General features: G+C 42.0%; 2 long non-coding RNA genes across 2 annotated transcripts; one reads left to right on the top strand and one right to left on the bottom strand.

Annotated features, from left to right (window-relative positions):
- Positions 1-1,241: 1,241 nt before the first annotated feature.
- LOC103106611 (uncharacterized) lies at positions 1,242-17,914 on the bottom strand. The gene is made up of 3 exons (XR_469548.3): positions 17,397-17,914; positions 14,386-14,494; positions 1,242-1,895 (listed from the first exon to the last, which is right to left on the bottom strand). It is a non-coding gene; the product is annotated as an uncharacterized LOC103106611 (long non-coding RNA).
- LOC103106500 (uncharacterized) lies at positions 17,292-24,555 on the top strand. The gene is made up of 3 exons (XR_008912726.1): positions 17,292-17,762; positions 22,466-22,566; positions 23,755-24,555. It is a non-coding gene; the product is annotated as an uncharacterized LOC103106500 (long non-coding RNA).
- The last annotated feature ends 522 nt before the right edge of the window (positions 24,556-25,077 follow it).

The following is a 25,077-nucleotide window of genomic DNA, read 5'->3' as shown; positions in this document are numbered from 1 at the left end:
TAAGTGACTTGCCCAGGGTCACACAGCTAGGAAGTGTCTGAGGCCAGATTTGAACCTAGGACCTCCCATCTCTAGGCCTGGCTCTCAATCCACTGAGCTACCCAGCTGCCCCCGCAAAAACAGTTTTTAACATTTGTTTTCTTAAAATTTTGAGTTTCCAGTTCTCTCTCTCTCCTCACTCCCTTAGATGGCAAGAAATTTGATATGGGTTATACATGTGCAGTCATATAAAATATATGTCTATATTAATCATGTTGGGAAAGAAAAGTAAAATATATTTTGATTTGCATTCAGTTTTGTAAACCTCAAAATTTCTTAGACTTATAAATGTTGGAAATTTCACCATTGGGAAATTTCATACTTGAAAAATTTCCTATTGATAGTGGGTCTTGACTATTGGAATGTGAACCCCTTTGGCATGGGAGGTTCCTTCTCCTTCCCTTCTTAAGATTACTTTAGGACAGAAAGTGGAGAGGATAGTCAAGACCCACTATCAATAGGAAATTTTTCAAGTATGAAATTTCCCAATGGTGAAATTTCCAACATTTATAAGTCTAAGAAATTTTGAGGTTTACAGTTTCTGTCTGGAAGGTCAATAGAATTTTTCATCATAAGGCTTCTAGAACTGTCTTGGATCTTTATATTGCTGAGAATACCAAAGTCATTAAGTTGGTCTTAATATGTACACTGTTTTGGTTCTTCTTATTTCATTCTGCATCATTTCATGTAGGTCTTCCTGAAGCCATCTCGCTTATCATTTTTTTTAAAGCCCTTACTTTCCATCTTAGAATCAACACTATGTATTGGTTCTAAGGCAGAAGAGTGGTAAGGGTTAGGCAATGGGGGGATAAGTGACTTCCCCAGGGTCACACAGCCAGGAAGTGTCTGAGGTCATATTTGAACCCAGAACCTCCCATCTCTGGGCCTGGCTCTCCAACTACTGAGCCACTTAGTTGCTCCCACCATTTCTTTTTAAAAGTCAGTTATTTTATTTTTTTCAATTACAATAGAAACAACTTCTGACAATTGTTTTCTGACATTTTAGGATTCAGATTTTCTTCCTCCCTCCCTTCCAAGTGATAAATAGACTGATATGGATTATACCAGTGCTTTCCATGCAATATATATTTCCATATTGCTCATGTCTTTACAGAAGACACGTCACACATACAATAAAAACTCATGAAGACAATAAAGTGGAAGATGGCATGCTTTAATCTGCAGTCAGATTCCAACTGTTTCTTCTTTGACTGTGGATAGCGTTTTCATTATGAGTTCCTTGGGGTTATCTTAGAAACTTGCTTTGCTGCTAATGGTTTAGTCTTATCAGTTGACCATTATATAATAATTTGGTTACTGTATGTTGTATTCTCCTGGTTCTACTCTCTTTGTTTTGTATCAGTTCATATAAGTCTTTCCAGGTTTTTCTGAACTTATCCTGTTTCTCATGTAAGGGATAGAAGAGAGAGGGGTTAACATAAAAGGTTGGACTGGATTATTTAAGGACAAGGTCACCAGGAATTTAATTAATTCCAAAGAGGTTTATTTTAACAATTTATTTATAAAATATAGAAAGAGTGAAGTAAGAAAATCAGAGAGAGGATAGGGTAAGATATCTAGCCTAAGCACTAAGTATTTTGCTCCGACCCCTGGTTCAAAAACAGGCAGGGGAGTTTAGTCCTTAGGCAGAGAGGCCTTGGGATACAGGGAGCCTCTCTCAAGAGGATAGGCCTCTCCTGAGGCTAGTCTCTTCAGAAAATCCAGGAAAGGAGTCAGCTCTTTTCACTCACCATGTGTCAGTCCAAAGGGAGAGATTTAAGAACAGTCTCACCAAGTCTAAGGTCTCAGGTCCAGTCAGCAGATTCTTCATCAACCTCCAACTCGAACTCAGAACTCTGAAAAATGAGAGCACTCAGAAATCACAAGCATGAAGAACTCCAGAAGACCTCACAGGAAGTTGCAACTCCTTTTTAAAGACGCTTTTGCGTTACTTCCTATGCCTTCCTCCACTTTTACATCTACCAATTAAAGCTAAAGCTTTGCTTAGGACTGCCCAGGGGGCAGTTAGTCGATTCTGATTCGTCACCCACTATTGCACACTTGTGTAACAGACCTCCCCCACTCAATTGTGAGTGGAATGTTTACACTTTTGGTGATTAAATCTAAAAATGGGCAGGGAGAGTTAATTTAATCTTCACACTCATTTTTTATGGTGCAGTAGTATTCCATTACAACCAGATACCACAATTTGTTCAGCCATTCCCCAAGAGATGGGCAACCCCTCACTTTCCAATTCTTTGCCTCTACAAAAAGAACTGCTAAAAATATTTTTGTACATATGCATCCTTTTCCTTTAAAAAACAAACCTCGAATACCACTGGCTCAAAGAGTATGCACAGTTTTATAGCCTTTTGGATGTAGTTCCAACTTGTTCTTCAGAATGCTTGGATCAGGCTACACCTCCACCAACAGTACATTAGTGGCTCAATTTTTTCACATCCTCTCCAGCATTTGTCATTTTCCTTTTCTGTCTTATTAGCCAATATGCTAGGTATGAGGTGGTATCTCAGAGTTGTGTTGATTTTCATTTCTCTAATCACTGGTGATTTAAAGCAATCTTTCATATGACTACAGATAGCTTTGGTGGCTTTCTTTTTTTCTTTTAACCCTTACCTTCCATCTTAGAATTAGTACTGTGTCTTAGATTGCATTGGTAGATAGAATATGAATTCTTTGAGGTCAGAGATTTTTTCAATTTTGGTTTTACATCAGTATCATCTAGCACCATATGAAGCACTTAATAAGTGTTTAACTACAAAACAAAACAAAACAAAACAACACAACAACCCTTACCTTCTATCTTAGAATCAATACTAAGTATTGATTCCAGGGCAGTAGAGCAAGGAGAACTAGGCCGTTGGAGTTAAGTGACTTGCTCAAGGCCACCCAGCTAGGAAGTGTCTGAGGTCAGATTGGAACCCAGGACCTCCTATTTCCAGATGTGACTCTCTATCCACTGAGCCACCTAGGTGCCCCAATAGGTATGTAAAAAGTGCTTATTGAATTTAATGGAATTCTGCCTCTTAAAGAGTAGAAAGGACACAACAGAAGGAGCTATGTTTTTCTTTCACATTCTCTTCCAGTTGAAGGTAAGCACAAAAAGGTGTAACCAAAAGAAAAAAAGTCATTTCTGGAATTCAAGTCTTTAGATAATTTGTGATCTAGACAAAGGTTAGGGCTTTGATTAAAAGGACTGATCTGGGGGCAGCGGGGTGGCTCAGTGGATTGAGAGTCAGGCCCAGAGACAGGAGGTCCTGGGTTTGGGTCTGGCCTCAGACACTTCCCAGCTGGGTGACCCTGGGCAAGTCACTTCACCCCCATTGCCTAACCCTTACCACTCTTCTGCCTTGGAACCAATACCTAGTATTGATTCAAAGGCAGAAGGTAAGAGTTTAAAAAAAAGATTGATCCAGGGATCCATCTATTCCCTGCATCCTGTACTTTGGTACCTTTGGAGCTTTCCTTTGGTGTTGCCCAAACACTGAGCCAGCACTGGAAGTTACCTGTGTCCCCTCAACACAGCTGCCGATTAGAGCTTGACAAAGCTTCCTTAGGCAACCACAAGGCCATGCCTTGACACCGTTTAGGTTTAGATTCCCAGATCCTGTTTATGTGCCAGTAACAGTAAAGTTCTCCCTCTGTAGCCTGGACAATGTCTGCCTCGAGGATTGTTTGTTTCTGAGTCTCAGCCAAGAAGGGTAACAGCCCTTTCTCTTCCTTTCCATTGCTCTTCTTTCTTTCTGATGCCAAGTCTGGGACCCTCCTTGTCGAGAAGCCACCCAGACAAGGAAGTGCTCTTTCTTGGGATGTGACAGACCTGGGAGCAAAACATTTGGCCTTTAGCCCAGCACAAAGCTCCTTCCTCCAATGGTATTTCTCTGTAAGGCTTCTCCAGGATTTTTCACCCCCCTTTAAAAGGGCACACCCACTCATTCATTCTTGCAACATTTATTTTGGAGGACTGCATTAGAAGATATTGGAATTCTGGTTTTATAGAACACTAGGGGGCAGCTGGGTAGCTCAGTGGATTGAGAGCTAGCCCTAGAGACGGGAGGTCCTAGGTTCAAATCTGGCCTCAGCCACTTCCCAGCTGTGTGACCCTGAGCAAGTCACTTGACCCCCATTGCCTAGCCCTTACCACTCTTCTGCCTTGGAGCCAATACACAGTATTGACTCCAAGACGGAAGGTAAGGGTTTAAATAAAAAAAAAAAGAACACTAAACAGGCAGTCTGATGGTCTCTGGTATGATTAGATAGTTCTATTGTTTATTTATTACTTTAAGCCTTTAAAAAAAAATCTTTTCTGGGGGCTCTCAACTGGGTAGCTCAGCAGCTTGAGAGCCAGGCCTAGAGATGGGAGGTCCTAGGTTCAAATCTGGCCTCAGACACTTCCCAGCTGTGTGACCCTGGGCAAGTCACTTGATCCCTACTTCCTAGCCCTTAAAACTCTTCTGCCTTGGAAGGTAAGGGCTTGAAAAAAAATCTCCCCCCCCCCCCTCCACCAAACCAACACAGACAGAACAAATATGCTTTCTTCACTTAAAGACTATAGAAGTATGATTGATGATACTAGACATATAGTGATTTAAGGTTTAAAAAGCACTTTGTATGCATTATCTCCTTTGATATTCATAGCAACCCTGTGATATTTAGTGACACAGGAGAGTTCCCCCCCTCCTGCTCCCCCTTTCTCTCCTCCTCTCTCTCCTCCTCCTCCTTTTCCTCCTCCTCTTTCTCCTCTTCCTCCATTCCTTTTTCTTTCTCCTTATCTTGCCCAGCTTAGGAATTCAGGAGCCACTTATGGACTTGATCTCAATATGGATCAGCCTGGAAACTCTAACCTGCTTCATTTGTTTCCAACTTGGGACCTTACTACCTCCTCCTTAGCCACCTGGTGGCCCTTGCTTCTGGGCACTCACCACATTGGCGTGGGCCTGGGTATGGACGCCCTGTTAGCTTTAGCCAGCTGCAACTTGGAACTCTTGGACCCAATCAATCCATTGGCCTCAACGTCTCCAACATCACCAACTACAAATATGGGTCACCGTGTCTGGCTTTCCCCCATTTTACAGATGAGGAAAATGAGGCACCGATAAGTCACAGGCTTACCTATAGTTTCATGGCTAAAAAATGTCAGACAGAGATTTGAATTCCTATCTCTCTTGACTTGCTCATGGTCACATGCCTGGTAGGTATCAGAGGCAAGATCTGAATCCAAGATCCTGATTCTAAGCCTAGAATCCATATGGGACAGCTTCTAAAGGTTTTATTATTTGTATTTCCTTCAGGAACACAGAAACAATCCCCTTATTTCTTTTTTTAAGCCCTGACCTCCTATCTTAGAATTGATACTAAATACTGGTTCCAAGGAAGAAGAGGGGTAAAGGCTAGGCAATGGGGGTTAAATGACTTGCCCAGGGTCACACAGCTAAGAAGTGTCTGAGGTCACATTTGAACCCAGGACCTCCCGTCTCTAGACCTGGCATTCAATCCACTGAGCCACTTAGCTACCGCTAATTTCCTTCTTTTTTTAGAGGAGGAAGCTGAGGACCAGCAAGTGAGAAGTGATTTGTCCAAGGTCACTTGGGGAACAAACAGGGGAGGAGTCAGATTTCGAACCCAAGACCTGTGAGCTCTGACTGCTTCTTAGCATAGGCAGGAGATGAAGGAGATGACATCAAAACGAGGCAGCCAGCATTTGATAAGTGCCTGCTGTGGGGGAGGAAAGACAAAATAGCACTTGTTCTCAAGAAGTTCCCATTCTAATATCCAAGCATTAGTTTCCCACAAAGCCTCTTTGTCTATCCTTGTGAACAAAATGGAGAGATGTGGGCAGAATGATAGTACAATTTGATCAATTATGAATTATTTAAAATGCTTGGACCTGGGCAGTTACGTAGCACAGTGGATAGAGTCTGGAGTCAGGAAGACCTGGGTTCAAATCTAGCCCCATACTCCTTGCTGTGTGACCATGGGCAAGTCCCATAACCTCATTTGCCTAGCCCTTGCCCTTCTGTCTTAGAATTGTCAATAAGACAAAATATGTTGGTTTTTAAAAAATGACTGGACCCAAAGAATTGCACTTAAAGAATTGGTCGAACATATCGGGGATGTCCAGGTAGGGGAAGAGAAGGTTCAGGGGCATGACCTGTTTTGGGAGATAATGAGTTCTCCCTCACTGAAGGTCTTCCAGCAGATGCAGAACTTTTCTATGAGGATATTCTAAAGGAGGTGCTTGCTCAAGGGTTAAGTGCAAGCCTTCTAAAGAGTCATCTCAGGGGTAGCTAGATGAATAGAGTGTCAGACCTGGAGTTGGGAGGACCTGAGTTCAAATCTGATCTCAGACACTTTCTAGCTTTGTGACCCTGGGCAAGTCACTTACCTCCAATTGCTAGCTCTTACTGCTTTTCTGTCATGGAACTAATATTTAGTATCACTTCTAAGACAGAAGGTTGGGGTTAAAGCAAAACTAAACAAAATAACAAACAAAAACTAAACAAAAAAACAAAATAAAATCTCATTCTGAGATTCTGTGATTCTCCTTTTCTACATTTCTGAAGATTCCAGGAAGGAAGTTGTCCTGATTTTCTTCAAGTCTCAGCTAAAACCTTCCTTCTGCAAGAAGCCTTTCCCAAGGCCCCCTTACTGCTAGCTCCTTCCTTCTGTTGAGTACTTCAGATTTTTCCTAGATGTACCTTTTTTGCACTTAGTTGCTTGCATGTTGCCCCCTTTATTAGACTATAATCTCCTTGAGGGCAGGGAATGTTTTTGCCTTTCTTTGTGGAGCCAGCTCTTAGCTCAGTGTCTAGCACATATAAAGGGCCTTTAATAAATGCTTGTTGAGGAGCAGCTAAGTGGCACAGTGGATGGAGTGCCAGGCCTGGAGTTGGGAGGACCTGAGTTCAAATTCGACCTCAGACACTGCCTACCTGTGTGACCTTGGGCAAGTCATTTAACCCTGTTTGCCTAGCCCTTGCTCATCCTTCTGTCTTAGAGTGGTTGGTTACTAAGAGAGCAAGTAAGAGTTTAAGAAATGCTGGTTGACGTCAGCTAGTGGGAACTCTGGGCCGGTGCTCTGGGTTCCAGTGGACTCCTAACTAGCTGTGTGACCTTGGGCCAGTCACCTCCCCTCTCTAGGCTCTGGAGCAAAGGAATAGACCTCCTTCGGCTCAGATGCCTTCTGCTTTTAACATTCTTAATTTTTGTGATTTAGAGTGCTCTGAAGTGATGACATGAGTTTGGCGGGACATCCCAGCGACGGTGTTACCTAACCACATCTCAGCATCTGGAAGGGAACTGAAATCAGCGGGGCAGCGAGCGAGGGTGTGGCCTCAAATTTCCTCCGTATCTAGGAAACAGGGTACAGCGGGCACCATCTGGGCCTGAGCCACAGCCCTCACTGAACCAGAGCTCCAGGGCCACCGGCCACAGCCTGCTTCTGCTCGGAGCCCACGGCTCAGGCTTAAAAAAGAAACAAGTGAATCCAGGGCGCAGGATGCTAGTGAGCCTGTCATCTGCTTTAGCTTTAGCTTTCTCTCCATCAAGGCTCCGAACGTTTGGAACATGTTAATGCCTGCGTTGGTCTTACCTTTCCGTTATCTAAATGGTCTTCTGTCTAGACACCTCGTTTTTTCATTCCTAGTCTGTGCATACAGCTTCGCTGATATTCCTGAGGACTGGGACAGCGAGGTGAGAGTGAACAGAGAGCCAGGACCTGGGTTCACATTTGGCCTCAACTACTTCCTGGTTGTGTGACCCTGGGCAAGTCACTTAACCCCAATTGCCTAGCCTTACCAACCAATACTTAGTATCAATTCTAAAAGTTAAAAAAAAAATATGCCCCTTAGTATCCTAGATCCTTAAAGCATTTTTTCTCCCATCAAACACTTACTTGTGAGAGCCCTTAGTTTCTTTCTTGAACTTTAAGATACAGCATTTCTTTTTCCAACAATCAAACTCTTTTCTACTCTGTCCTTTAAAAGCAGAGATAGGGGGCAGCTGGGTAGCTCAGTGGATGGAGAGCCAGGCCTAGGGATGGGAGGTCCTAGGTTCCAATCTGGCCTCAGACACTTCCCAGCTGTGTGACGCTGGGCAAGTCACTTGACCCCCATTGCTTAGCCTTTACCACTCTTCTGCCTTGGAACCAATACACAGTATTGACTCCAAGATGGAAGGTAAGGGTTTAAAACAAAAAAAGCAGAGATAAAGGATATAGATTTTAGTTTACATGTAAAATATCGTTATGCCTATTAGCTATTCCAGGAGGCTCCCAAAGATCCCTTTTGCTTTGAATGTTCTCCATCTGGAAGGATTTAACTCATTAAGCTGAAGACCGCCGATGAGTTGGCACCATTTGTCTCCAGTGGGTGGAAGTCTTTGTTTTCTTCAGAGGATTCATTTAACAAATATCAGGGGTCAGTTATTTTGGGGAACATCTTGTTTTAGAGTTTTTTCCTCCTTTTCCACTTATAAAGTTGTTGTAAGCTTTATCCAACTAATTTTTCTTTTAGGCACCTGAAGTTTAAATCCAGCCACAGACTCTTAGTATCTGGGTGACCCTGGGCAAGTCGCTTAACCCTGTTTGTCTCAGTTTCCTCATTTGTAAAATGAGCTGGAGATAGACATGGAAAACTATTCCAGCATCTTTGCCAAGAAAATGGGGTGATGAAGAGTAAGACAAGACTGTACAATAACAAAAGAAGATATTGGACTTAGTATAATGAAGTGATCTGTACCCTAGTTGATAAAGGAGGGTGATGGTAGCCAGCATACATAGCACTTTAAGATTTGTAAAATGTTTTCCAAAGGGGAGGAGACTAGATCTGAACTCAGGTCTTCTTGACTCCAGGCCCAGTATTCTATCCACTTTTCTAGCTGTCCTCTCACTAAAACACAGGAGGCTTTTTCCCTCTCATATACAATACCACACATCTGTTCTGAACTCCAGGGAGAACCAGGTCGTATACAGAGCAAACACTGCTTTAAAGGAAGACATTACATCCATCTTCTTTAGGATTTCTAGTGGTTTATATTTCTGTACAGACACATACATCAATATTTCCAACTTTCACTTTCTTGTGCTTTTTTATCTTTAGGCATTAACACATGACTCTGACCTTCTTCCTTTGGACCTTTCCTTGGAATCAGTGAAATTAAAAGAATTTTGCTGTCCAGAGAGGCCTGTTGTGAATCTTAAAACTGCTCAGACTCTACTTCAGAAGATTTGATTAAGCTATTCCCCATTTTCTACAATGGAGGTACTTGGTCAGGAATGTATTGAGAACTTTAAAATTACTCCACCCTGCTCAGACAGTGCCTTAGGGGAAGATAAAGTTGTAAACTCCTGATTGAACAATGAAAGTCCCCAACTTATACTTATAGTGAAGCAAAAACCCTAAGCTAGGTGGTCTATTTTAGATCTAATACGAAAAGGTGAGAAGTACCTATAAAGGTTAAATTAATCACTAAAAGGTCAAGCAACTTACAAAGGGCAAGCTTAGCAAAGAGATGTGAAATACTCAGAAGATATAATCTAATCAGAGAAGGTGATAACAAAAGAAGATGTGAACTAAGAATGGACAGTCCTGGGGAAAAGCATCTACTGTGATTGGTAGATGTGAAAATTTAGAGGAGGTGACATAAGAGAGAAAATTCTCTTTAAAAGGAGGTCAGGAGTTCAGAGGAGTTGGAGTTTGGAGTTAGTTTGGAGGAGTTGGGTCTCTGAATTGAGTTCAGGAGTTGAGGATTTCAGTGAAGGACTGGAGTTTTGCTTTAGGACGATCTTGTGGTGAGTGATAAAAGACTGACTAGTCTCTCTTAAGGCTCAGGCCTAGGCCATTTGGCCTAGGCCCTTCCTACTATTTTCTCTTTCTCTCTCTCTCTCCCTTCACTTAAATTCCTTCATTTGTATTAATTAAAATCTCCATAAAACCCAGCTGACTTGGGTATTTTCATATTTGGGAATTTTTCCCATGGCGACCACTTATTTTTTATTTAAATCAAGACACTAAAAATTATCTTTACAGTTTTGGCAATTCACAGTCTTGAAACCCACATTTTCACGGTTACATTGTCCAGCATCCTTCATACAATATATCTTTATTGTTTTTTTTTATTAAACCCTTACTGTATTGGCTCCAAGGCAGAAGAGTGGTAAGGGCTAGGCAATGGGGGTTAAGTGACTTAAGGGGGTTAAGTCTGAGGCCAGATTTGAACCTAGAACCTGACTCTCAATCCACTGAGCCACCCAGCTGCCCTGATACAATATATCTTATAAGCGATCATTTAGTCTTTGTTGTTGTCTCTGGGATCCCATTGGGGGTTTTCTTGGCAGAGATACTGGAGTGGTTTGTCATTTCCTTCTCCGGATCATTTTACAAAGTGGAAACTGAGGCAAGCAGGGTTAAGTGACAAAAGGTGATATAGCTGGTTCAGTGTCTGAGGTCAAAGTCGAACTCCTGAAGATGAGCCTTCTGGATTCCAGGTCTAGTGTTCCCGCACCACTTAGTTGTCCCTGTGCCTCTCAGTGTAACCTAAAATTCATTACATCATCATTGTTGTCTACCATATTACACTTGAGATTCCTATGTTAGTTGCAGTCATAAGGTCATAGGAGCTGAAAGGGCCATTTCTTCAACTTCCTCATTTTATAGTTAAGGAAACAAACTCATGTGAAATCATAAAGGTATTAAATATCAGAGACAAGATTTGAACCCAAAGTCCTTGGGTTTCCAGACTAATGTTCTTTCTACTGGGCCCAGGCTTCCCCCAGGCCATCCATCTTTTTCAGACACCTTGCTGTCTAGCTCTGCCTCTCCCATCCACATGGAAGACTTCCCATGGCTGCTTATTCCATTTCATCTTTGTAGACTTGGCCTAATAATCAAGCCTGTTAAGAGCTTCAGGATCCTGTTTTCTAGCTCTGTCACAAGGCCATCTTTGTCAGTCGAAGACTTTGATAAAAATATGAAACAGCCCAAGGCCAGGCACAAATTCCCAGGACATTTCACTAGAGCTGTTCTTCTGAAAAGTATTAATGATTGCTCTGGACCTAATCATTCATCATTCTGATGACCCCCAGAGAAGTGGTGTTAGACTCAAGTAGGAAGTCAGTCACTAAAGGTACATAAGGATCTCTCTGGGTGCAAATTGACTTAGAAAAACACATCCTAACATTATCTAGATTCTGCTGAATTTTTATTTTGTTAAATACTTTTCAATGATGTTGTAATCTAGTTCAGGAGTCTGGGACATTTATTTTACTCCTCTAACCTAGCTTGTGTGATAAAGGATGAAAAGGATCGCAAAACTTCTCATCCTTTATCACATGTGTCCATAAGAAAAATGGGAGGGGGAAGCTGGGTAGATCAGTGGATTGAGAGCCAGCCCTAGAGACGGGAGGTTCTAGGTTCAAATCTGGCCTCAGACACTTCCCAGCTGTGTGACCCTGGGCAAGTCACTTGACCCCCATTGCCTAGCCCTTACCACTCTTCTGCCTTGGAGCCAATACACAGTAATGACTCCAAGATGGAAGGTAAGGGTTTAAAAAAAAAGAAAGAAAAAAAATGGGAGAGTTTGTTAGATGCTTGGATAAAATCTAGCCAAACTACATCCATCCAGTAGTTTAGTAACCCTGTCAAAAGAGAAATGGGGTTAATCTGGTACCACTTTTTCTCATCAAAGGCAGTCCGGCTCATTTTAGTTGTCACTTCCTTTTTCTAGAGATTCACTAATGACTTATTTAATAGTACATTCTAAATTTTTGCCAGGAATGGAAACCAATCTCCCGGGTCTAGGGTTTACTGACTATATTTTGTAAAGATTAAAATTTAGGGGAGACTGAGGCAAGATAGAAATTAGTTTCTCTCTGTAAGGAGTATTATATTTTTATGAGGTTTATTGAAGATTAAAATATAAAGAAAACATAAGAAAAGCACGTGTCTAGGCCCAGAGAGCCTATTCACGACCACTCACATCTTGCCTATTCACAACCAGATTAAATACTCCATCTCGCTCTCAGCCCAGGTGAGGTTTCAGTGAGATTAGAGAGCATTCTGGGGAAGTGGAGCAAGGACTTCTGGGGATTGAAGTCCTGGATTCAAGTCCATTTTTACATTTTTGATTTTCAAAATTGGGACATTTTTTTTCTTCAGTCCTGTATCACCTCTCTGGTTGGCCACTGTTTTCCACAGATGATTAGTAATGAAAGGCTCAACATTTATATCTGTCACTTATCTAGTTATTTAGATTATTATCCCAAGTATTTGGGATTTTAGCCATTTATGTTCTGTCTTGTGTAATCCAAAGACCATGCTCCTTGGCCACTAAAATGAGGGGAAATGGAGGTTGTATAGTTTTGTTTTCTGTTGTTGCTTGCCACTGGCTTTTCTATCTGTGGGGGTTAGTCCTTTTTTTATTTCTCTCATGTCAACTACATAGGGAAATAATGATAATGGCTAAAAAAAAATAGAAATGGAATTCTTTAAGCTTTTGATGGACTTTCACCAAGAAAATAATCTAAATGGCTGTTTAAAGACAGATTTCCTGCCCCAGCCCACATCGGGGATACCTGGAGGACCACAGCTGGAACTCTGTGTGGTCCCACTTCCCTCTCCCCCACAGCTCACCCTCTAGGGAGCTGACACTCCTAAGAATCCCAAGGCCTCGACATCAGCACTGTAGCTATAGTATTAGGATCTCTGGGCCTTTCTCTCTGGTCTGCAGTTGGACTCTCCTACATTTGTGGTCTTCCCTAATTAGACTGTGAATTCCCTGAGAGTAGAATCTTCTTTTTTCTGTTTGTATTTCTAATATGCTGTAGTAGAGGGATCCCTTCTACACCCCAGGGTTTAGAGGTCTGGTGCCCCTGCAATCTGGGAAGTCTTCATAAATGTTTCTGGCTTTCACGTTCTTTTCATGAACTAACTTTACTTATTTTAATTTTTAAAAAGACATTATGTGATTTTATTGTGCTAAGAGATAAAATATGTTATTATATAATGCTTGGCATATATTTTATATATTTCTGAGTTTTTAAACTTTTTCTATGTTGTCTTCTGGGCTTTGTGAGATATCTGTGAGTTTCCAAAAAACTCCCTCCAAATTCCCATTTAATTTCTTTTTTTTTTTTAACCCTTACCTTCCATCTTGGAGTCAATACTGTGTATTGGCTCCAAGGCAGAAGAGTGGTAAGGGCTAGGCAATGGGGGTCAAGTGACTTGCCCAGGGTCACACAGCTGGGAAGTGGCTGAGGCCAGATTTGAACCTAGGACCTCCCGTCTCTAGGGCTAGCTCTCAATCCACTGAGCTACCCAGCTGCCCCCAAATTCCCATTTAATTTCTTAAGCCAACCTATGATATATTGAAACTGTGATGGGGAAAATTGCAATGTGGAAGGGATATAGTAAAGGTTTAATAAATGCCATTTCTTTTCCTTTTCTCATCTCTTCTTCCTTTCTTCTTTTTTCCCTTCCCTCTCTCCTTCCTTTCTTCCAATCCTAAACCTCAGTGCTTTTAATGTGATTCACAGCATTTTTAAAGCAATGCAACGGAGATCTTTGGAGTCAGGAAGACCTAGGTTTAACTGTCATTTCTGATACATACTGGTGGTGTGACCGTGGGCAAATCACTTAATGTTTTAGTGCTTCAGGCAACTCTCTTAGATCTTGGAGCAGGAGCCTATTTGCCTTGGTAGAAGTTTTGCACACTAATGAAATTATAGGTCCGCTTTATAGAAAACAATGATATATGAGTTTACAAAAATGTTTTGATTTCAGTTTTTCAAAAATGTTCCTTTCTTTTTTCTTTTTATTTAAAATCTTTATGTTCTGTCTTAGACTAGGCACTAAGTATAAGTTACAAGATAGAAGAGTGGGGGGCAGCTGGGTAGCTCAGTGGATTGAGAGCCAGGCCTAGAGATAGGAGGTCCTGGATTCAAATCTGGCCTCAGACACTTCCAAGCTTTGTGACCCTGGGCAAGTCACTTAAATCCCATTGCCTAGCCCTTACCACTCTTCTGCCTTGGAACCAATACAGAGTATTGGTTCTAAGACAGAAGGTGAGGCTTAAAAAAAAAAATAACCAAAACAACAAAAAACAGAAGAGTGGTAAGGGTTAGGCTTGTGGTTAAGTGACTTACCCAGGGTCACACAGCTAGGAAGTGTACACCAAAGCCACCTAACTATCCCTTTCCTTCTTGAAGGAAAGCAGACCACAGCCATCTAAGGCTAACTATGTAGTTCTAGAAGGAAGAGTTTAGATTCTTAATTGGAAGGTATTTTATGAGTCATCTGGTCCAACTCTCTCTTCTTACAGATAATGACTTACCCAAATTCACATAGGTAATAAGGAGAAGACACAATTTGAATCCAAATCTTCTGACTCTAGAACACAGGATTCTTTCCATGGTACCTCGCTGCTTCCTCAATGCGGCAGACTGAAAATAGAAAACATAAAAAAATAAATAAACATTTCTCCAATGGTCCAAGAACTTATTGTTGGTGTATACAAAACTCTACCCAAGCCAAGGTCACAAACTTCCAGAAAAGGGACTAGAACCTCTGCTGATGAATTGAAGGAAATTTGCAGTGAGGAAAAATACACCCATCTGAAAAGAAACCCAGTTCCCAAAGTCAGCCCAGCCCAAAACAACACTAGGGAATGGGAACTTCTTTCCCTGAACAATACCCGTCTTGGGCCCATGGCAGGCTCACTCATTAATTTTTAAAGTGTACCCATGTTCACACCTATTTTCATGCTCATAACTCTATGGGAATCTTGGGGGAAAGAGTTGCTGGAACAATTACAAGTCCCTGAAATCTTGACTTCATTTTTCTGCATGATTGTTGCAGGATGTTGGTATATTTCTTTTTGAGTGTTGTAATGATTGATTGATGCTCCAAATGTCTAGCAGTGAAAGACAAAACCATGAATTAGCTCATTCTCCCGGGGGCTTGGGAAGGTTAGGTGGCAGTCTCATTTTTATCTTAAATAATCATTTTAGTAATATTTAGCAAATGGTCTCTTAAACTCCCGCAAGACAAAATCATAATCGTTTGTATTCCCATAATGCTTTGAGTTTGGCAGATCCCCTTCCCCACCAAGGCCCTGTGAAGAAAAGGACACCATGGATTCTTAAACCCATTTTTATAGATGAAATTTAGAGTGAGAAGGAGGGGCTTGAATGACTGCTGAAGTCTCTTCTTTTTTTTTTTTTAAACTCTGACCTTTCCTTTTGGAATCAATACTGTGTATTGGCCCCAAGGCAGAAGAGTGGTAAGGGATAGGCAATGGGAGTCAAGTGACTTGCCCAGGGTCACACAGCTGGGAAGTGTCTGAGGTCAGATTTGAACTCAGGACCTCCCATTTCCAGGCCTGACTCTCAATCCACTGGGCCACCCTGCTGAAGTCTCTTCTAATCCTAAATCAATTGTCCTACGAGCCCTTGGGCATCATCTAGTTCACCTCCACCATTTTATCAATGAGAAAACTGAATCCTAGAGAGGGGAGATGACTTGCGGTGGGTCACATAGTAGTAAGTAACACAACTGGGACTTGAATTCAGGTTCTCTGACTCTAAATCACGTGTTCTTTCTATGAGATTCAGAGTGGTAGAGTGACTTGTCTATGGTCATACAATTAGTAAGTGCCATGGTTTGGGGTGGGGGACCAGAATGGGATGGGGAACAAATATATATGTATATAAAAATATACATATATATATACTATATTAATTAATTCCACAAACATATATAAATGTACAAGTCACTGGGGATATAAAACCAAAGATGAAAACAATACCTGCTCTCCAATAATTTACATTTGTGACTGGGGGTTATCAGGGACCTCTCGACAATTGAGTCCTTCCGATTTACTGGATGGAGTTATAGGTTATAAGGCGCAGGTACCCAAGAGAGTGAGACATAAGCTTTACCAGCAGTAAATGCAAGCCACTCACAAGCCTAAGAGGGGAGACCCTCACATCTCAGTGTATTTCTGAGCTGCCTTTTATATTTTGTAATATTGCAAAATGGATTGGGAGGGAGACTTCATTGATTAGGTCCCCCTGATATATGCACCCAAACAGGCTAAATCAAAATATAACCCCATCTTTGGGCTCTTTTTCCAACTCAACACAAAGGTCAGGTCCCCAAAGGGTGGCTGAAACCTTTGGATCTAGGATTAATCTTGTGTAGGTCTCTATTCCTACTACTGTAGCTCATGAGCCCCCACCAATATGTTTCTCATTGGCAATCAGCTAATAGCAAGAACAGGGCAGTTAAAGCATTCTTCTCCTAGAACTGGGGCATACCGCCCCACAAATACCTACAGTATCCATGGGAAGATTGGGCTCAAACAGAGGACAGTGGTAGCAAAGGACCCTTGTAGGATATACGCAGGTCAAAGACAGTGAACAGCCCTTGGTCCTGAGCATCCTAGAATCCTTTTCTTTCTTTGCAGAGTACTCATGTAGCTCCTCTTTGTCACAGTGTAACTGCTGGGCAGGTTTTCCAGCTGGGCTGCCTGGTTCTATTCCTTTCTAGGGTCTGTCTCTTGATTGTCAGTAGTCATATGCCTGGAAACTGGTTCTTCCCTCAAGCTACTTTGTCTATGTCTCTATGTTTTTAGATGTCTGATCTGTGTGTTTCTGTCCTCTTATTGGATACAGAGATTTTTACTTGCTCAGTAGGTCAGATGACATAGTCCAGGGTAGGGGGAAGGGAAATCCCCTTTCTCTACTTGTTGCCCTCTGGCATAGTCACAGGGGTCTCCTCCACAATTTCCTCCAACTCCTGAATTCTGAAGCTTATCCAGGATCCAGACCTTTAAAGTCCATAAAGAAGGGGTTAACTTCTTTACTCAGTCATTCAAGGCTATTCCTTTCTTGACCTAATCAAAGAAATATTCACGCCTCAAAAAGGGATCAAGGCATAGGTACATCTCATTGATACATTCAAATCCCATTGTGTATGAACAAATAATTCTCAAGAGAATCACAAATTATTAACAACCACATGAATGTTCTTAATCATTAATAATAAGAGAAATGCAAATCAATACAACCCTGTAATTTCACCCCACACCTTGAAAATTAGCAAAGATGCCTCTTATTTATTTATTTGTTTGTTAATTAATCAATTTCGACTTCTGATGTTTTGATTTAAATTTTTTTCCCCATGGTTCCATGATTCACATTTTCTCCCTCCCCTTCTTCCTCCCCCCCTCCCAGAGCTGACAAGCAATTCCACTGTGTTTATACATTGTTAGGATAAGAATTTAAATGAGCTAATTAACCTAGTGAGAAGTAAGGATTTAGTCTAGAGAGTTTTAAATTCTACCTGGGCTCCTTTAAGCAGAGAAGGAAAGAGTGATCTGTGGGTGACTTAAAGAGAATTTCCTGATAGGAAAGTCGGCTGAGAGAACCGGGGTCTCTCTGGAGCTTCCTCGCTTGGAGCAGGTGACCGGGGAGTTGGCTCTGATAAATCTGTGAAGAATTTTCTTAAGAGTTATTTTTGGAGAAGTCAAGAAACATCTTTTCAGCTAGAGAAGACTGGGGCAAGTGAGCGCTTTTTCTCAGAGAGGGAAAGCTACCGAAGAGGGCGCTGTCTCCTCTCGCTGGAGCTGCCGAGTCAATTTCAGGCACCGGCTGCGAGGAGAGACAGATCATAAACTGCCATCAATTGAAAATTCGTTGGACGCAGCTGGTAAAGTTTATAGATAATTTAAGGAGAAATAGAAAACTTTAGGATCATCTTTGGTTAAATAGTTAGTCTTTCGACAGTAGGAGTAGATGAGGATAGGCTCATTCCCTCGTGGGACAGAGGGTTTAGATTTAATAGATCCTATTTTATTTCTACCTTTTATCCCATCCCTGGCCTCTCCCTTCATTATCAATAAATAGTGTTGGATTAAGCTGTATCCAGCAGGTTCATCAACTGCCTCCTGCTAGAGTTCCCTGACAAGCGTTAGCCTATCAATATCAACCCAGTATCTCAAGAGATCAACTTTATACATAACTTAAGTATTCTCCTAGAGAGTCCTTTCAGTTGAGGGAGAAGGTCAGAAAGTAGACTGGATTGGATTAAGAAGTGAGCAGAACTTTCCCAGCCTAAAGTCAAAGGATTTACTACTCTTAGATGAATCTGCTGTAGAGGAAGCAGCTTGAAAAACAAAAGAAGCCACCTATCAGCTCCTCTCAAGCATTTAAAGGCTACGTTACAGTTAGGTAAAATGGACTCTCATGGGAGAACCCCCAAACAAATGTGACCTTAAAGCTCCAGAGCTGCCAAGTCATCTGGGGAAAGCCCAGCTGTGAAGAGGTCAAGGAGGGCTGGCACAGGTTTGGGGATGCTTCCTCCTGGCCTTGAAAGCCTTTGGAGAAATCCATTTAGTTTCCCCATTGGAGGGTTGGATTGGTAGACGAAATCAAGACAAGGATTTTCTGGTTAGTTCTGTAATGAAATGGAAAGATGCCATTCGCTAGGCTGCCCCAGCAGCTTTCAGAGCTAAGATCTGGGTGCAGGTGTGGACTCCCAATCTTAGACACTGTCTTTGTGGCCACAAACTGTGAACATAATATAATGGCGGTCCCAAGGGCTGGCTCTCATGATACTGTCCTCATGTGGAAAGGGTTTACACGCAAAATCCTCAGTACAAGAAGGATCCTGGCAAGAAAACTCCGGGTGGGGACGTTGGAACCTGTTTTGGAAATTCCCTCAGGAGCAATCTTGGTCCACATGAGGCCAGAGCCTCCCGCCCTCCATCATAAATTACACCGATATTTGTGTCCACTTCTCTTTGTATATGAACAGAAGCTTTTTGAGATGAGGGACTTTTCATTTTTGCCTCTACATCCCCAATTGAATTGAACTGAATCGAATTGTAGGGGTAGACAAAGCAATACAGCAGGAAATTAGGAAGGTTCATCTACCTCTGATTCATTTCTGTTGAGAGATGAGAAAGCATCATAGACTGATGAGAACATCGGCCTGAGAGTCAGGAGAGATCTGGGTTCAAATTCTCCAAAACCTTCAACCCTACTTGTGTTATCAAAGGCAAGTCTTTCCACGTCCAGTAAGCCTCAGTTTTCTCATCTGTTAAAAAAAAAAAAAAGCTCCCCAACCCTCTCTCATAATTTTTTATGAGAATCACATGAGAGTATGCGTGCAAAGTACTTGATAAAGCTGGAAGTACTACATATAGAGGCATTAGCTACGGTTGTCACGGATTCTGCTTTTTACTTTCCCCAATCAAAACTGAGGAGAAATAAATGGTCCTTCAGAAGAAGCTGGACTTCCAAGGACAGTGTCTCGAACATATAAAAAGTTCTGCCAGAGCAGCCAAGGGAGCGCAGAGCAGTGGATCAAACACCAGGCCTAGAGCGGGGAGGACCCCGGGATCAAATATGGCCTTAGATACTTCTTAGCTGCGTGACCCTGGCCAAGTCACTTAGCCCCAATTATCTCGCCTGTACCCTTCTGTTTTAGATGTGTTACTAAGACAGAAAGTAAGGGCTTAAAAGAAAAAGTGCTGCCTCTGACACTTACCAGCTACATGGCCCTGGGCAAGTCACTTAACTTTGGTTTGTCTCCATTTCCTCCTCTGTAAAATGGGGATAAAAATAGAACCTCCCTCACAAAGTGTGGATCAGATGAGATAATCTATCCCAAGTGCTTAGAGTCCTGTGTAAATGCTTGCTATTTCTGTCATCCTCAGGCTACTTCCCTCAGTGGATGGAGGGTGTTGGACTAGATGGTCCAGAGTTACTTTCTGGCTTTGGCTTTCCAAGGTCTTTCCCAGCTGTGCCATTCCCTGTTCTAAGGCTCTTCCCACAGGGAACATGTCTTGTTCTAATGCTATGATCTAGAAAGAAGAATTTGGGGGGAACCAGACCCAAGATTTCATCCATGCAGGGAATTCCTATGGGAAAAGGGGTACCCCGTCTGCAACTTCTTCTCTTAGGGAGGTGATTTCATGGTCACATACATAATTAATTATATGACAGAGATGGGAATCGCACCCAGACTTCCTGCCTTCAGGGCTCTCCTCTATCCACTCTACCAGAGATTCTCAGCTCTAGTAGGTTAGCTTTTATGTTCTAAAAGTTAGAAAGATGCATTGCCAAGAGAGCACTGGCTTTGGAGACCCGAGTTCAAGTCTCCCCTCTGACATATACCTGTTGTTGTTGCTCTAGATTTCAGTTAATTCATCCATAAAATGGGAATGGTGGTGCTCACAACCTACCTATGGGGGTTTTGGTGACAAGATGCTTTGTACACCTCAATGTACCACACACACATACACATCTACACACTTATTATAATCCCTTCCAGTTTTCACATTCTGTGACTTGACTCACTTGGGGCCAGTCCAGAGAGCTGATTTCATCTGATTGGCTTTCTGTTCTCCTCAGCCAGGGCAACTGTGTGCCCAGCCCCAGAAAACTTCCAGCGGAAATTCTTGGACTCAAGACAAAGCCAGTGGAAAGGATAAAAGAAGCCACTTCACAGCATGCTGTCAAAAATGTGGGCATAGCCCGCCATGCTTGTTTTTCTAAAATAACAAAGATAACCTAAACAATGGACTTTTGGACTTGTGTTCTCCTTATCTCTTTTTCCCTTTGTACACTTTAAGACATCATGTTCTTTAGCAGAGCCCCTCCAAAGAGTCGCTGCCCATTCTGCTTCCCTGCTGCCCCTGGAGAACCACCTCGTCCATCTGATATTCTCTCTCGCAGGAAGGGAGGGTGGCAGATTCTTTCCAGCGGGTGTGGCACCTTCCTCCTCCTGGCCCTTCATTGCCCATTTTTAGAGCACGCCCTTGCCAGGAGAACTTCCCTTCACGATTGCTTTCCAGCATTCTACCAGCTGGCGGGGCTTTGGACATTGGCAAATGCCCACATCTCTTCTACCCGGTGTCCTGGGGGCTGGTGTGTCAGGTTGGGGGTTCTTGGGATCTCAAGGGATCCAAAGAAGAAAGGTGTATAGTTTAGTGCAGGGTTTTTTAATCTTTTAGTGTATCATGGACCCTTCTGGCAATCTAGTGAAACCTATTGGCCTCTTGGTAGAATAACGTTCTTAAGTGTATAAAATTAAATATAAATATATAATATATAAATAAATATAAAAATAAATAAAAGCAGAGAGAAGACAAATTATAATGAAATATAGCTACATAAATATTATTTCAATAAGTTCACAGATATGGAAGCAGCTAGGTGGTTCAGGGGTTTGAGAATCAGGTCTATTGATGGGAAGTCCTGGGTTCAAATCTGATCTCAGGTGCTTCCTAGCTTTGTGACCCTAGATAAGTCACTTAATCCCATTGCTTACCCCTTACTGTTCTTCTGCTGTAGAACCAATACACAGTATTGATTCAAAGATGGAAGGTAAGATTGGGGGAAAAAAAAGTTCATATATCTCATATTAAAACCCCTGAACTTGGAAGTCAGAAAAACTGGGGTTATATCCCTCCTTAGGCACTTAACAGCAGTGGGAATCTAGGAATCTAGGTAGGTTAGTTGACCTGTGACTCAGTTTCTTCATCTGTAAAATGATGGGGTTAGACTTGTGACTTCTAACATCTCCTCTAGCTTTAAATCTATGATTTTTTGAGAAAAAAAATTCTGAGTGATTTTGCCTTCATCTTGCTCCTTTTATTGGTAGGAAACAGTGGAGGTAAATGAGGAATCAGCTGTCCATTTTGTAGAGATCATCCCCCTTTCCCTTTTTTCATCAGTCTGTAACTATTATCCCAAGGCAACTTTGAGGGACAGCAAACTGTCCTATTTCTCTTAGGGTGGGGACAGGAATAGGAAATACATCCTTCACATTTGGGGCTGGTCTTTCCAAGCCTGAGCCTGGGAGGACCCTTCCTGCCCAGAGGGCTATGGGTGGGGGTGGTAGTAGAAGCTGAATCTTCTAGGAAATGTCCTATAGAATTAGGGCTGAGTGCCAAAGCTAGAGGCAAAGCTCAATGGGATTTTCACAGTCATTAAAAACAAAACAAAGGGGACAGCTGGGTGGCTCAGGCCTAAAGATGGGAGGTCCTGGGTTCCAATTTGACCTCAGACACTTCCCCGTTGTGTGACCCTGAGTAAGTCACTTGACCCTCATTGCCTAGCCCTTACTGCTCTTCTGGCTTGGAACTATTACACAGTATTGATTTTAAGACAGAAGGTAAGAGTTTTAAAAAACAAAAACAAAGCAAAACAAAAACCCTGTGAAATGCAGACAAATTTGAATCCCTTTTGGGGTTTACTAATTCTTAATTAAGTCTTAACTGTTTCCCTTGCCACTCCCTTTGTGAAGATGCCATGGCAAGTGCCCATCTCACTTTTTTTATTAAAAATTTTTATGCCATTTTATTCATCCTATTTGTAAAATTATCACCCATTATCTGGTTCCAGATTATCCCTAACTTATGTGCTCCATCACTCTGCTTAGAATTCTAAAGGAAATCATTTAAGAACGGCTCTTGGAAAGAACACTGGTGGAAAGAGATAGAGATGTGAGTTCTAATCTTGGTTCTACTGTGCCCTCCATTCCTGAACAATCTCTCAATTTTGGTATTTTCATCTACAAAATGAGAGGGGATCTCTAAGCTCCATTCTAACTAGTTGGACTTGGAGACAGGAGGACCTGATTTCAAATCCAATCTCAGACATTTATAACTGGGTAAATTAACTCTGTGCCTCAGTTTTCTCGTCTTTAAAAATGGGGATAATGATAGTACCTCCCTTGTAGGATTGTGTGAGGATAAAATGAGGGAATATCTGTAACATGCTTTGCAAACTTTAAAGCACTCTCCAAATGCTGGCCATTCTTATTCCAGCTCTCACATTCAATGCATAATAAACATGGGGAATGCTCATACGTGTTCATCTTGGTGGATTATTCAGAGCATGTGCAGATATTGGATGAATGGATGAAAGAAACATTCATTAAATACTATGTACAAAAACAGAGGTACTGTGTGGTGCAATGGATAGAGTACTAGACCTGGAGTTAGGAAGACCTGAGTTCAGATCTGATCTCAGATACTTACTATACCTGGGTGACCCTGGGCAAGTCATCTACCCCCCTTTTTATCTTAATCCATTGGAGAAGGAAATGGCAAATGATTCCAGTATCTTTACCGAGAAAACCCCATGGATGGCATTGGTGTTATATAGTTCACTGGATGATGAAGAATTCGACAAGACTGAATAATGACAGCCATGTACAAAATACTCTGCTAAGCCCTGGGGATACAACTAAAAAGGTAAAATAGTCCTTGCTCTCAGGGAGCTCGTGTTCCAATGGGAGTTGTTGAGTCGTTCAACTCTTTATAGTCCCAGTTTAGCAAAGATACTGGAGGGGTTGCCATTTCTTTCTCCATCTTATTTTTTACAGATGAAGAAACCAAGGCAAATAAGGTTAACTGACTGAACAAGGGTCACCCAGCTAGTAAGTTTCTGCATCCAGATTTGAACTCAGGTCTTCTGACTTCAGGTCCAACACTCTATCTACTGTGCCACCCCGTTGCCCCTTGCAAAGGGAGAGATAATACATATGGAAGATTTCTGCTGCAAATCAGATGGGGGCTTTGGGGTGCATCAGCAGAGCAGAAAGCAATGTCTCTTCTTTAATGTTGATTCCACAGACAAATTCATTCCCATTTCTCATTTTGAACCATTTCTCTTTTTTTTGGTTCTAGTCACTACGCAAAGCTTTGGGGATCTGCTGCTGGCCAAGTGTGAATGAGGGACCCATGTACTATTGTTCAATGATGCAAAGTCCTCTAAATGGCTGTTGAGCCAGAACTTGGTGGAGATCCCCTGTTGCTCTTTGCCTTTGTGGCTGTGAGTAAGGCAGGATGACTTGGAGCAGCCTGGAGGGGCAAAGGAGTTTCTCATTCAAAAATGATTCTGAGCACGCAGCTAGCCCAGCTTGCCTTTCGATTTATTCTTCCTGATCTTAGGTGAATGAATGTCCCAAGATAGAATTGTCCAGGTGGTGACTGGACATCTCAAGATGACTCTTGAGAGTAAATAAAGGTCTGAGGTCCGCAGCTTGGGCAGTGGTAGCAGTGTCCATCCATAGAACTGCAGCAGATGACTGTTTTTGTTGGGAATAGAGGGCTATTCTGTAACACAAACCCCTGGGAGCACAACCCCTTATGGGAGAGAGGAATGTTAGTCGTGGGTTTAAGCAATCAATCAATCACTATTAAATGTCTATGATGTGTCAGACGTTCTGCTAAGAAAGGCACAGATCCTGAGAGGAGAGGAAGATGGAAGATGGGAGATGTGGGACATATATTCTATCCAGATTCATTTTTACATCCCACTCCTTTCTGCTTTGATGTTACTTGACTCTGACTTCACAAAGAAAGTCAGCAGCCAGACCCAGGCTGAGATAAAAATGGCCGCAAAGCCTGCCAATCAAACGTGATTATTGAACATCTGGTTCTCCCCTCTTTCTTCCTTTTCTCTTTACTTATTTTTCTTGGAAGAAAGAATTTATAAGGACTTAACAAGAGAAGTTACCTCTCTCTCTCTCTCTCTCTCTCTCTCTGTCTCTGTCTCTCTCTGTCTCTGTCTTTCTCTCTTTCTCTCTCTCTCTGTCTCTCTCTCTCTCTCTGTCTCTCTCTCTGTCTCTGTCTCTCTCTGTCTCTGTCTTTCTCTGTCTCTCTGTCTCTGTCTCTCTGTCTCTCTCTCTGTCTGTCTCTCTCTCTGTCTCTCTCTCTCTCTCTCTGTCTCTCTCTCTTTCTCTCTCTCTCTGTCTCTCTCTCTCTCTCTCTGTCTCACTCTCTTTCTGTCTCTCAATCCTTTCTTGTTTCTCTTTCTATGGCCATTGTGTTTTCTCCCTACTCCAACTCAGTGCTCTTAGCTTATCCCTTTAGAAAATATAATCCTTTAAGGAGAAGGTAATTTAAGTTGTATTGGAGGTGTCTGTTTTGTAGTCCAACTGAGACAAGCAGCTCTGCCCTGGCACAAATTTTATCCAAAGAGTCACCATTAAGCACAAAATTGGAGGG

Source organism: Monodelphis domestica, chromosome 6, assembly GCF_027887165.1.
Source record: "Monodelphis domestica isolate mMonDom1 chromosome 6, mMonDom1.pri, whole genome shotgun sequence".
NCBI classification, from domain to species: domain Eukaryota; kingdom Metazoa; phylum Chordata; class Mammalia; order Didelphimorphia; family Didelphidae; genus Monodelphis; species Monodelphis domestica.
This window is presented reverse-complemented; position numbering and strand designations above follow the sequence as displayed.